The 12,180-nt window shown below is 40.3% G+C and overlaps 1 long non-coding RNA gene across 1 annotated transcript; it reads right to left on the minus strand.

Annotated features, from left to right (window-relative positions):
• Positions 1-10,057: 10,057 nt before the first annotated feature.
• Positions 10,058-11,802, minus strand: LOC113125487 (uncharacterized). Its single transcript, XR_003295161.1, has 4 exons — positions 11,715-11,802; positions 11,362-11,401; positions 11,203-11,239; positions 10,058-10,203 (listed from the first exon to the last, which is right to left on the minus strand). It is a non-coding gene; the product is annotated as an uncharacterized LOC113125487 (long non-coding RNA).
• Between the last annotated feature and the right edge of the window lie 378 nt (positions 11,803-12,180).

A 12,180-nucleotide genomic window follows, 5' to 3' on the forward strand; every position in this document is an offset into this window, starting at 1 on the left:
GTTTCACTTGGTTTACATTCCAAAACTCAAGACCCTCACTAATGTCATTGCAAATCTGAACAGCCTCTCTCATGTGGGAAGTTTTATTTCATTATACCTATTTCTGCTGAAAAGACAGGTCATACATTCTGATCTGTTCTACTAGCAGCAACAATCCCGCTGTGGTGCAGCGAAGTCATCCTACAAATCAACATACTGTATACCTGTGTACATGTTTTACAGTTTAAGTTAGTTTATATTCTTTATTTTTGCTGAGTTTGGAGTCCCAGAACAATTACTTCCTGTGTATGCAAATCATATTGTGGTTTGAGCTTGATAGTTTTTATCATGTTAATGGTTATAGTATGCGCTGTTTGCCAAATTTTGGTGTTTTTTTGTACTTCGATATTATAATCAAATATTTTTAAAATCTTAGTTAAAATAAAAATTCTTCCCCCTTAATGGTTTTTTAAAGTGCTGTATTATTTTCTTAGTATTTTGTTAATATAAAAATATATACGCATTAAGGTTTTTAAGCAAAAGAGGTATAAATATTTTTGTGGTGTCTGCGCCACATCCTGTAATGCCACAACCAGCCATCAAACTGGAAGTCCAATTGCCATGACTCAACCTCTACATAACATCATGTCTGGGGATAGCTTAAGTTTCACTTTTTGTTTGGTTTACTTGAAAAAAAAGTATGCACCTGGGTTGCATATTGGGAGAATACTAATTCTCCCAATTCTTAGAACAGTCAAAGAATTAAACGTAACCAGAATTATGTTCACTTTTTGGAACAGCGTGGAGAGAGAACACATGCCTGAGGAGGCACCAGTGCTGCCGGTCTGGGTTGTGGGTGTGATACTCCCCAGCCTCACCTGCTGTCTCCTATCAGTAAGAAAGCTGGTGATTCAATGACAGGTGGGTGAGCTTCTGGTGGAGGATTTCAGGGGTGATGGTGTCTCCCTAAGATCCACATGCATTATAACCACAATGCACAGGGGAATGATTGAGGCTCGTGACTTTTGCAAAATAGCTCTTTAACAAAGCTGTTAAAAGTCTGTTAGGTTATTCAGTAAATATAGCTGAGCTAAACATCCATCCATCCATCCATTATCTATACCTGCTTTTTCCTAACCAGGGTCACAGGGATCTGCTTGAGCCTATCCCAGCTCTCTTTGGGTGAAAGGCAGGGGTACACCCTGGACAGGTCACCAGTCCATCACAGGGCCAAATAGAGACAAACAACCCCACACACTCACACTCACTCCTATGGGCAATTTAGAGTCACCAATCAACCTGACATACATGTTTTTGAACTGTGGGAGGAAACCGGTGTACCCAAAGAAAAAACCCACACAAGCACAGGGAGAACATGCAAACTCCACACAGAAAGGTCCCTGACAGGCTGCGAACCCAGGCCCCTCTTGCTGTGAGGCAACAGTGCTAACTACTCAGCCACTGTGATTCCTCGAGCTAGTAAAAAAGTAAAAAAAAATAAATACAAGATATTTTTGCTTGTAACAAGCAAAACAATTTGCTAATGGAACAAGTGAAAATTCTCTTGGTAAGATTTCTTGAAATAACACATGTTTAAGCCTTAAAACATAAGGCTGATCTTGAAATTATCACTCATTCTTAGCAATATTTCACTAATATTGTGAAGTTTTGTGTCTCAAAACTTGTATATTTAACTAATTTTTAGTTTCAACTGTGACACTTTTATAGATTTAGGTCCACTACATACTTGAAATAAGATCAGAAATTGGCATTTTGAGACAAAATGTCTTAAAGGTAGAATTCTTGACTTGTATTAGGAAATGTTTTTTAATTGAGAAAGATGTTTGGATATTTTTATTATATACCGTTGTTGAAAAGTTTGGAGCAGCTGCTGTCGTATCCAAGAATCCTTGCAATGATCAATAAGGAGCCACAACCATGCAAGAATGGATTCTTTCATGTTTTCATTGATGGAGACGTTTTTAAGTCTCTGTTTATGAAAGTTCCCACGGCATTGCAGTTGATTGTGTATATAGATGAAATTGAGTTATGCAATCCTCTTGGATCTCGAGCAAACAAAAACAAATTATTATTGATTTAACACCTTAGGTAACATCAACCCCAAATACAGATCAAGACTTGCTGCCATTCGTCTGCTTGCCATGGTAAAATCAAAAGATCTTTCCCATTGTGGTATTGATGAAATATTTGAGCGGATTAACCGTGACTTAATTGAGTTGTGTGATGTCGTCCAGCTTCTTACTGCAAATGGTGAGGAGACAATTTATGGGGCACTTATGTCTGTGTGCGGAGACACTCTAGCTCAGCATGAAGTCACTGGATTTAAGGAAGGAGTGGGCTTTGCTTATAGTAAATGCAGGCATTGTGAATGCAACTTTGAAGACATGCAGGAACAATGTAATGAAGATTTGTTTGTTAAAAGGACAATAGCAAGTCATGTAATGACATTGAAAAGACAAGTACTGACTTTCTAAAAGACACTCTGAAAACAACATACGGTATAAATAGAAGAAGTAAATTAGCAGAACTTGCTAAGTTTGATATAATCAATAAAAACCCCACAAGACATCATGCATGTTATTCGTGAAAGTGTTGCTCCACATGAAATCAAATGTGTTTTAAAGCATCTTGTGCTTTCAGGGCATATAGATTTGAATACATTTAATGGTGCAATTGCTGGTTTCCCTTATTCTCCTGTGGATACAAGGGATAAACCTTTCCCCATATCTGTCAACACACTGTCTTCAAATGACAATAAATTGAAACAGTCAGCTGGGCAGATGCTGGTTTTGTTAAAGATCCTGCCATTTTTATTGATGAAATTAAAGAAAATGATTACACACAAATGCTACTTAAGTTGTTAGAGATAGTCAAAATTCTGTTTTTACCTATTATTGCTGTCTCAACTGTTTCAAGGTTGACGCTTTCAGTAGATCAACATTTAAAACATTTCAAACAACTCTTTCCAGATGCAAATATTACACCTAAACAGCATTACTTCCTGCATCTTCCTTCTCAGATTAAGGCACAAGGTCCTACAGTGGGGCATATGTGTATGCGCTTTGAGTCAAAGCATTGCTTTTTTAAGCAGTGGGCTTTGAAAAGTACTTTCAAGAATATTTGTAAATCTCTTGTGAAGTACAATCAACTTTATGAATGTAGCCAGAATGTGCATGAGAAACATCCATTTTTTTCATGGGCCCAGTCTCTGATGTGAAAAATATGTACTATATAGAAGGAAAGATTAAAGACTCTGTACAGTGGATAGTGCAACATGGAAATAAGCATATGTGTTGAAAATCTTGGGTTATTTCTAATGTCATAAATGATACTCCAGTGTTTGCGCTTGTGAAAAACATTATACTGTAAATGCATCAGTGTATTGTTTGGAGTGCCAACCTTTCACTACAGTTGGGTGGAATGATCGTTATTTTCTACAAGGTAGAAGTTCTATACCTAGCTCAAGCCAATATTTTCATGGATGCCATGTAAACCTCAATAAGAGCAACTATATTCCAATTAAGTATGATCTCACGGACATCATCAAGCATCATTCTTGCATTTCTAGTGATAGTGTGTCTTTGGGCTGAATACTTTTGGGTCTTGGCAAACACTGTAATTGATGACAGTATTTTTTTTTTCCTATATTTTTTGGTGTAATATGGTGTGGTTTGTCCAGAGTACAAAAGAACAGAGAGGTAAACATAATTCCAGCTCTTGCTACTGTCTTTTTTTCTTTATCACATGGACATGATTTGATAGAAATGGAATAAAAATAGCCACATGTACTGTAGTACGATGCATTGTTGGCATGTTCTCGATATGCAGTTTTCAATAAAGAAGATTTGGCTTAATTTGAGTTAAATGTGGGCAGCATGGTGGCTGAGTGGTTAGCACTGTTGCCTCACAGCAAGAAGGTCGTGGGTTCGCATCCCGGCCTTTCTGTGTGGAGTTTGCATGTTCTCCCTGTGCTTGCGTGGGTTTACTCCGGGTACTCTGGTTTCCTCCCACAGTCCAAAAAACATGCATGTTAGGTTGATTGGTGACTCTAAAATTGCCCGTAGAGGTAACTGGGGTGTTTGTGTCCGTGGTACGAACATCTATGTAGAGTGGTCTTTCACAAATCTCTCCTGGATTTTCTTTCTTCAAGTTACTTAGGAGTTCCCAGTCCCCAATTCCACTGGGATTGTCTCGGTCAAGTGAGTGTGAGTGTGTGAGGTTGTCTGTCTTTGTGTGTCTATATGTGGCCCTGCGACAGACTGGTGACCTGTCCAGGGTGTACCCCTGCCTTCCACCCGAGAGAGAGCTGGGATAGGCTCCAGCAGATCCCCGTGACCCTGAACCAGGAAAAGCGGGTATAGAAGATGGATGGATGGATGGATGGATGAGTTAAGTATACTTAAGTATACTTGTTTACAAATAGCACATCAGCTTAAAAGCCTGATGACATGTCAAGAAAAGCTTGTTTCATCTGAGATTTGACTCAAAACAAAATATTTTCAAGACTCTTAACCTTAACAAGATTTTCAAGATCTATTATCTAAAAATAAGTTGTTATATCTCACTGAAAAGTTACTCTTTAAGTGATTGTGTCTTATACTAAGTGTAATGAGATAATTTGACCAGAAATTAGAAAAAGCTTGGTGAGATGTTGAGTTTGTCCAGTGTACAGCGGCATGGGCATCCAAAGCGCACTTCGTAGTCATGGCACTGCTGTCCTGTCTGGTCTTGGTTGCGGCAAACAAATCCTTTAGTTGGGCTGAGGCTAAAAAAGAAAAGAATTTAAGGAAGCTTAGTATTTCAGACTGGTCATGAAAAAAAAATACATATGTGTATATATAAACATATATATATATATATATATATATGTTACCCACATCCTAAGTAGTAATTACCTGCACCACAGCACATAAATATACCCACTATGCACTATGCATTCCGATATCATTCCCATATCTAAATAATACAATGTGTATGAAACATAACATAATTTTGTGCATTTGTGTGTTAATCCTAAAATCCATTCTGTGAAAGTAAAGATGTAAATACAGTCCTAGGATTTGAACTGGGATTTGCTATAATCATTTTTTTTGTTTGCATCTTTCTCAGTGTTGACTATGAGATTTGTGGACTCTGCTGCTTTACTTAGTATATCGGAGATTACATATGTGATTAAAGTTTACATTTAGGTAATGAAATTATACTGCTACAATTCACATCAAATCTTCACCAAGAATCACCATTTTTTAAGTTGGAGGAAAACCAACTATTGACTGATTATAAATGCTAATTCTTAATATTAGAAACAATAATGTGTCAAAGTTGTTAAAGTCTACTTCATCTTCCAACATAGTTCATCAATATGTGTCCATTTTGATGTTCAGCATTATTCCCAAATTTAAACTGCAGCTTGATTCTAAATTATATTAGGCTTTTCACAGTGCAGTGTGAAACTATTTAATTGGAACACTTTTATGTTGTGCTGTGTCCAGACAAACTAAAGTAATTACAAGAACATCATGACCTTAATATTGATGATTATTATAACAAGTAAATATTGTGCTAGTGCCATCAATAATTAATGGAATAATGGAAAAAAAAGCTGATTGTTTTGCTTTTTGTTGTTTTTGTTATTTTGATTCCTCTCTTTCATGTCATCACATCAATGTTGTTCTCAGGTATTAATAATCTTTAATCAGATCAGCACAAAATTCTTTTAAGTTGTGGGTTTGGACGTTGAATCTACAGGTCTGCAAGAGAAAATGATTTTGGACTTTTGGATTTAGTCCACATCGATCCCTGTTTATGAAATGCATCTGTATGATATACTGTACCAGTTCTGAAAAATACCTGCTATGAATGAAACATACTAATGAGTCAATAACAGGCAAGTTTTAAAATTAAAAACTGTCAACTTACATAAAGATTGACTGGCCGGTAGAGGTAACTGGGGTGTTTGTGTCCGAGGTACGAACATCTATGTAGAGTGGTCTTTCACAAATCTCTCCTGGATTTTCTTTCTTCAAGTTACTTAGGAGTTCCCAGTCCCCAATTCCACTGGGATTGTCTCGGTCAAACCACTTGGTCCAGCATACTGTCAGGACACAATAAAAGAAAAATAGCATAGCTTTTTGAGTCACACTTAACATCCATCCATCCATCCATCCATCTTCTATACCCGCTTTTCCTGTTCAGGGTCACGGGGATCCGCTGGAGCCTATCCCAGCTCTCTCTCGGGTGGAAGGCAGGGGTACACCCTAGACAGGTCACCAGTCTGTCGCAGGGCCACATATAGACACACAAAGACAGACAACCTCACACACTCACACTCACTCCTACGGGCAATTTTAGAGTCACCAATCAACCTGACATGCATGTTTTTGGACTGTGGGAGGAAACCGGAGTACCCGGAGTAAACCCACGCAAGCACAGGGAGAACATGCAACACTTAACATGAACATTGTTATATTGGAAACATGTTGAATGGATTCATATTTACCTTTCTGGTTGCAGAAGTCAGTGGGACACATGAAACGAACACTATACTGGTGATACAGTGTCCGTTTAGAGTTTTTACAGATTGTTTTGTCATCTCTACGAAAGGAAACAACAAAAGGCCAGGTCAGGATAGGTTACACAGTGATACAGATTTATTGACTGGAATACATCAGTTTGGTCATCTTAGTCTACTACTAACCAAAAAAATACTAAAAACTGGAAAAAAAAAAATCTTACCCAGCAATCACATCCTCTGATTCAGCTGCACTAAGTGTGGATTTAGTTCGGATCTCAATTTGAAGTGGATTATTGCAAATCCTCCCTGGATTTTCATTTTGCACTGCATCAAGAATCTCCCAGTCTTCTTTTCCAGGAAGGTCGAATCTGTCAAACCATTCTGTCCAACATTCTGGAAACAGCCAGGAGAGAGAGGTAGATTATTTTGACAGCTTTTGAAAGAACTACAGACAATCAATAAATATTGAATTAGCAAGATTTGATATATATTGGCAAATTAGTGATTTATAAAATGCTTACGAGTATCAACACCATCTCTGTCAGGCAGCTGATTGCATCGTGGTCTATTGGCTCGGGGGTTGCATCTATTGAATGGCACTTTAGTTTCTGCTGTGGAAGACGGTGCGTTGTTTGCTGGGTTACTGGTTGTTCTAAAAGTATTTCTTGTTTGAGAGGTCGGTTTTATTTCATCACTGGCTGTCACTCTGCTTGTTGATTTCTGGGTTGGTGGACTGCTGGCTGGTTCCTCGGTGGGTGGACTTCCGGTTGTTACCTGGCATTTTGGACCAGTGGTTGTACCCTGGGTGGGTGGTTCGCTGGTTGATTTGGAAACTGAAGGCTCTTGGTTGTTTTGTTGCTTGGTAATGTCTTGGTTATTTCCATGGGTAATATGTTCCTGAGTACTTTTGTTGGTGGTGGGATCCTGCTTGGTTTGTGGCGTGGTGCGAGACGGGCCGTCTTCTGTGCTGGCAGGACGCTGCGTGCCTGGTGGGTCGGGATCCTGCTTGGTCTGTGGGGTGCTGCGAGACGGGCCGTCTTCTGTGCTGGCAGGACGCTGCGTGCCTGGCGGGTCGAGATCCTGCTTGGTCTGTGTGGTGGTGTGAGACGGGCCGTCTTCTGTGCTGGCAGGACGCTGCGTGCCTGGCGGGTCGTGATCCTGCTTGGTCTGTGGGGTGCTGCGAGACGGGCCGTCTTCTGTGCTGGCAGGACGCTGCGTGCCTGGCGGGTCGTGATCCTGCTTGGTCTGTGGGGTGCTGCGAGACGGGCCGTCTTCTGTGCTGGCAGGACGCTGCGTGCCTGGCGGGTCGGGATCCTGCTTGGTCTGTGGGGTGGTGCGAGACGGGCCGTCTTCTGTGCTGGCAGGACGCTGCGTGCCTGGCGGGTCGTGATCCTGCTTGGTCTGTGGGGTGCTGCGAGACGGGCCGTCTTCTGTGCTGGCAGGACGCTGCGTGCCTGGCGGGTCGTGATCCTGCTTGGTCTGTGGGGTGCTGCGAGACGGGCCGTCTTCTGTGCTGGCAGGACGCTGCGTGCCTGGTGGGTCGGGATCCTGCTTGGTCTGTGGGGTGCTGCGAGACGGGCCGTCTTCTGTGCTGGCAGGACGCTGCGTGCCTGGAGGGTCGTGATCCTGCTTGGTTTGTGGCGTGGTATGAGACGGGCCGTCTTCTGTGCTGGCAGGACGCTGCGTGCCTGGCGGGTCGGGATCCTGCTTGGTCTGTGGGGTGGTGCGAGACGGGCCGTCTTCTGTGCTGGCAGGACGCTGCGTGCCTGGCGGGTCGTGATCCTGCTTGGTCTGTGGGGTGCTGCGAGACGGGCCGTCTTCTGTGCTGGCAGGACGCTGCGTGCCTGGCGGGTCGTGATCCTGCTTGGTCTGTGGGGTGCTGCGAGATGGGCCGTCTTCTGTGCTGGCAGGACGCTGCGTGCCTGGCGGGTCGGGATCCTGCTTGGTCTGTGGGGAGCTGCGAGACGGGCCGTCGTCTGTGCTGGGAGGATTGTTTTGTGGGTTGGATTCCTGGTTGCTTTGAGGGTTCTCAGGATGCTGGTTGTTTTGTGAGTTGGGATTTGGATTGTTTTGTGGGTTGGATTCCTGGTTGCTTTGAGGGTTCTCAGGATGCTGGTTGTTTTGTGAGTTGGGATTTGGATTGTTTTGTGGGTTGGATTCCTGGTTGCTTTGAGGGTTCTCAGGATGCTGGTTGTTTTGTGAGTTGGGATTTGGATTGTTTTGTGGGTTGGATTCCTGGTTGCTTTTTGGGTTCTCAGGATGCTGGTTGTTTTGTGAGTTATGACTTGGATTGTTTTGTGGGTTGGATTCCTGGTTGCTTTGAGGGTTCTCAGGATGCTGGTTGTTTTGTGAGTTGGGATTTGGATTGTTTTGTGGGTTGGATTCCTGGTTGCTTTGAGGGTTCTCAGGATGCTGGTTGTTTTGTGAGTTGGGATTTGGATTGTTTTGTGGGTTGGATTCCTGGTTGCTTTGAGGGTTCTCAGGATGCTGGTTGTTTTGTGAGTTGGGATTTGGATTGTTTTGTGGGTTGGATTCCTGGTTGCTTTTTGGGTTCTCAGGATGCTGGTTGTTTTGTGAGTTATGACTTGGATTGTTTTGTGGGTTGGATTCCTGGTTGCTTTGAGGGTTGGCATGATGCTGGTTGTTTTGTGAGTTGGGATCTGGATTGTTTTGTGGGTTGGATTCCTGGTTGCTTTGAGGGTTCTCAGGATGCTGGTTGTTTTGTGAGTTGGGATTTGGATTGTTTTGTGGGTTGGATTCCTGGTTGCTTTGAGGGTTCTCAGGATGCTGGTTGTTTTGTGAGTTATGACTTGGATTGTTTTGTGGGTTGGATTCCTCATTTTGGGGGTTCTCAGGATGCTGGTTGTTTTGTGAGTTGGGATCTGGATTGTTTTGTGGGTTGGATTCCTGGTTGCTTTGAGGGTTCTCAGGATGCTGGTTGTTTTGTGAGTTGGGATTTGGATTGTTTTGTGGGTTGGATTCCTGGTTGCTTTGAGGGTTCTCAGGATGCTGGTTGTTTTGTGAGTTGGGATTTGGATTGTTTTGTGGGTTGGATTCCTGGTTGCTTTGAGGGTTCTCAGGATGCTGGTTGTTTTGTGAGTTGGGATTTGGATTGTTTTGTGGGTTGGATTCCTGGTTGCTTTTTGGGTTCTCAGGATGCTGGTTGTTTTGTGAGTTATGACTTGGATTGTTTTGTGGGTTGCATTCCTGGTTGCTTTGAGGGTTGGCATGATGCTGGTTGTTTTGTGAGTTGGGATCTGGATTGTTTTGTGGGTTGGATTCCTGGTTGCTTTGAGGGTTCTCAGGATGCTGGTTGTTTTGTGAGTTGGGATTTGGATTGTTTTGTGGGTTGGATTCCTGGTTGCTTTGAGGGTTCTCAGGATGCTGGTTGTTTTGTGAGTTGGGATTTGGATTGTTTTGTGGGTTGGATTCCTGGTTGCTTTTTGGGTTCTGAGGATGCTGGTTGTTTTGTGAGTTATGACTTGGATTGTTTTGTGGGTTGGATTCCTCATTTTGGGGGTTCTCAGGATGCTGGTTGTTTTGTGAGTTGGGATCTGGATTGTTTTGTGGGTTGGATTCCTGGTTGCTTTGAGGGTTCTCAGGATGCTGGTTGTTTTGTGAGTTGGGATTTGGATTGTTTTGTGGGTTGGATTTGTTGTTGTTTTGGGCATAAGGTGCTTGGCGGCTTTCTATCAGAAAAATAGCAATAACATCATTTTTAGATCTCCAAAATTTTCCTTATTAAATAAATAAAACTGTCTTTAGGAATTCACAAATTATTTAAGTAAATATCAGTACAATCACCATTTTCATGCAATTGTAAAGTTGCTGTTTTCATTGTGTTTTAAATATTTACTTACTACTATGAAATATTACTTAATCATCTTTGTTTCAATTATATCATAACAATAAGAATAAAAATTTATTCACAATGTTGTTTTCAAATGCTGGCTTACATTTCAAAATGCTGTTTTCCCCAATATCCATTTATTTTATAATACCTGTTTTCATCAGGTTAATATTTTCAGTTAAAGCCACGAAAATGGAGCAATTTATTAACGTGTTGAAATTGAATTTGCCTGCCTTTTGAAATTCTATTTGCAGCATTCACAACTCTGCTTTCTGTCATAAACATATAAGATATAGCTACTATTTTTGCTATATCAGACAGCTCTATTTATCCTATGGAAGTATGGTGGAAAAAGGGCATTTAATTTTACTTTGTTTTTGCATCCAATACTTGTATGATAATGCTGAATTTTCAACGCTATTCAGCACCCATTGTCTTAACTGGTCCCGCCCTTCTGGACATCTGGGATGACAACAGTGTAAAATAAAAGCCAACACTAAAAAATGGCATTGTGAAATAACTGTTATAATAACTGCATTTTTAAAGGGTTCTGTTATTGTGAAAGCAAGCATGATGATATAACTTTACGCCTAATAATGAGCAAATTTTACAAACATTATAAAAAGTTTAATAAATGAAATGAATTTTGAATTTATTCAAAAAATTATATTAATTAGTTAATTAATTTAATAATGTACTATTTATATATTCATTTTGATAATTTTGGAGCTCCATACATCATTAGTCAATCATGTACATCAAATGTTTGTCAAATACGCTTATGCAAAGCAAGTAATATTTCTTATCATGATCACTGCTTTTCTGGAAATTAACTTACCAACAAAGAGAACCACAAGCACCACAATACCTATTTGCTGTAGGAAATGAAACAAAAGTATAGTTTAACATATTTAAGCCAGCTTATTATTAAACATTTAAATTGTGAAATATCAACACAATGAATTATTTATATTTGTATTTTGGAAAAATACAATACCCATTTCATCATTGTTGCAAATGATGATGGATCTTTCAATCTGTAAGGATACAGTAATCAGAAAATAAGATACAATATAATTCTGAATAATTGATGTTCAAGTATGGTAGGTAAAATGAAATTGAAGTAGTAATTTTCCAATATATCTACAGTTGACATGAACAGCTACATGAAGCATAATTTTCTAACATTAAAGTTTTTAATATCCAAAATTTACAATTTTATTTTATACTCTATACAACAAACAATAGCCTCAAAAAACTGTTACACTCAAGACGTTTTGTCTGAGTACGTCATATAAAAATTGAATTCCTGATACGGTGCTTTCAATAAGAAGAACACAAGACACTCACCGATAGTTAAATGCGGCGGTTGTTGTTGCTGGTGTCAGTAGAAGAGATCATATGTTGTGATCGTCTCTGTACCACTGAGAAATGGATCTGATCTTAAATAGCTCACTGGTATCAGGAAAAAGCCCATTTAGAAGCAAAAAGTAAACACCCACATACACTACATTTTTTGTTATAGTACCCACCCAAAGTATAATAAGCACTTAATAATAACTAACAATTATTTTAATTATTCACATGCATGGAGGTAGAGGACAAACAGGTATTGTTGACCCATGTGTTGGCACCATTCTTGAAAGCAGTGATGTAATGACCTTTATTCCAGAAGAAAAACCTACTGTACCCAATCAGCTCACCAGATATTTGGCAACAAGCTGGAGAACATATTCTTCTGGTGTTGGAGGATGAAATTACAGTGACCATTTGGACATCCTTACACTTTAAATAAGGACTAATGTAACATAATTTG

The sequence above is a fragment of the Mastacembelus armatus genome, chromosome 13 (genome assembly GCF_900324485.2).
Source record: "Mastacembelus armatus chromosome 13, fMasArm1.2, whole genome shotgun sequence".
NCBI classification, from domain to species: Eukaryota; Metazoa; Chordata; class Actinopteri; order Synbranchiformes; family Mastacembelidae; genus Mastacembelus; species Mastacembelus armatus.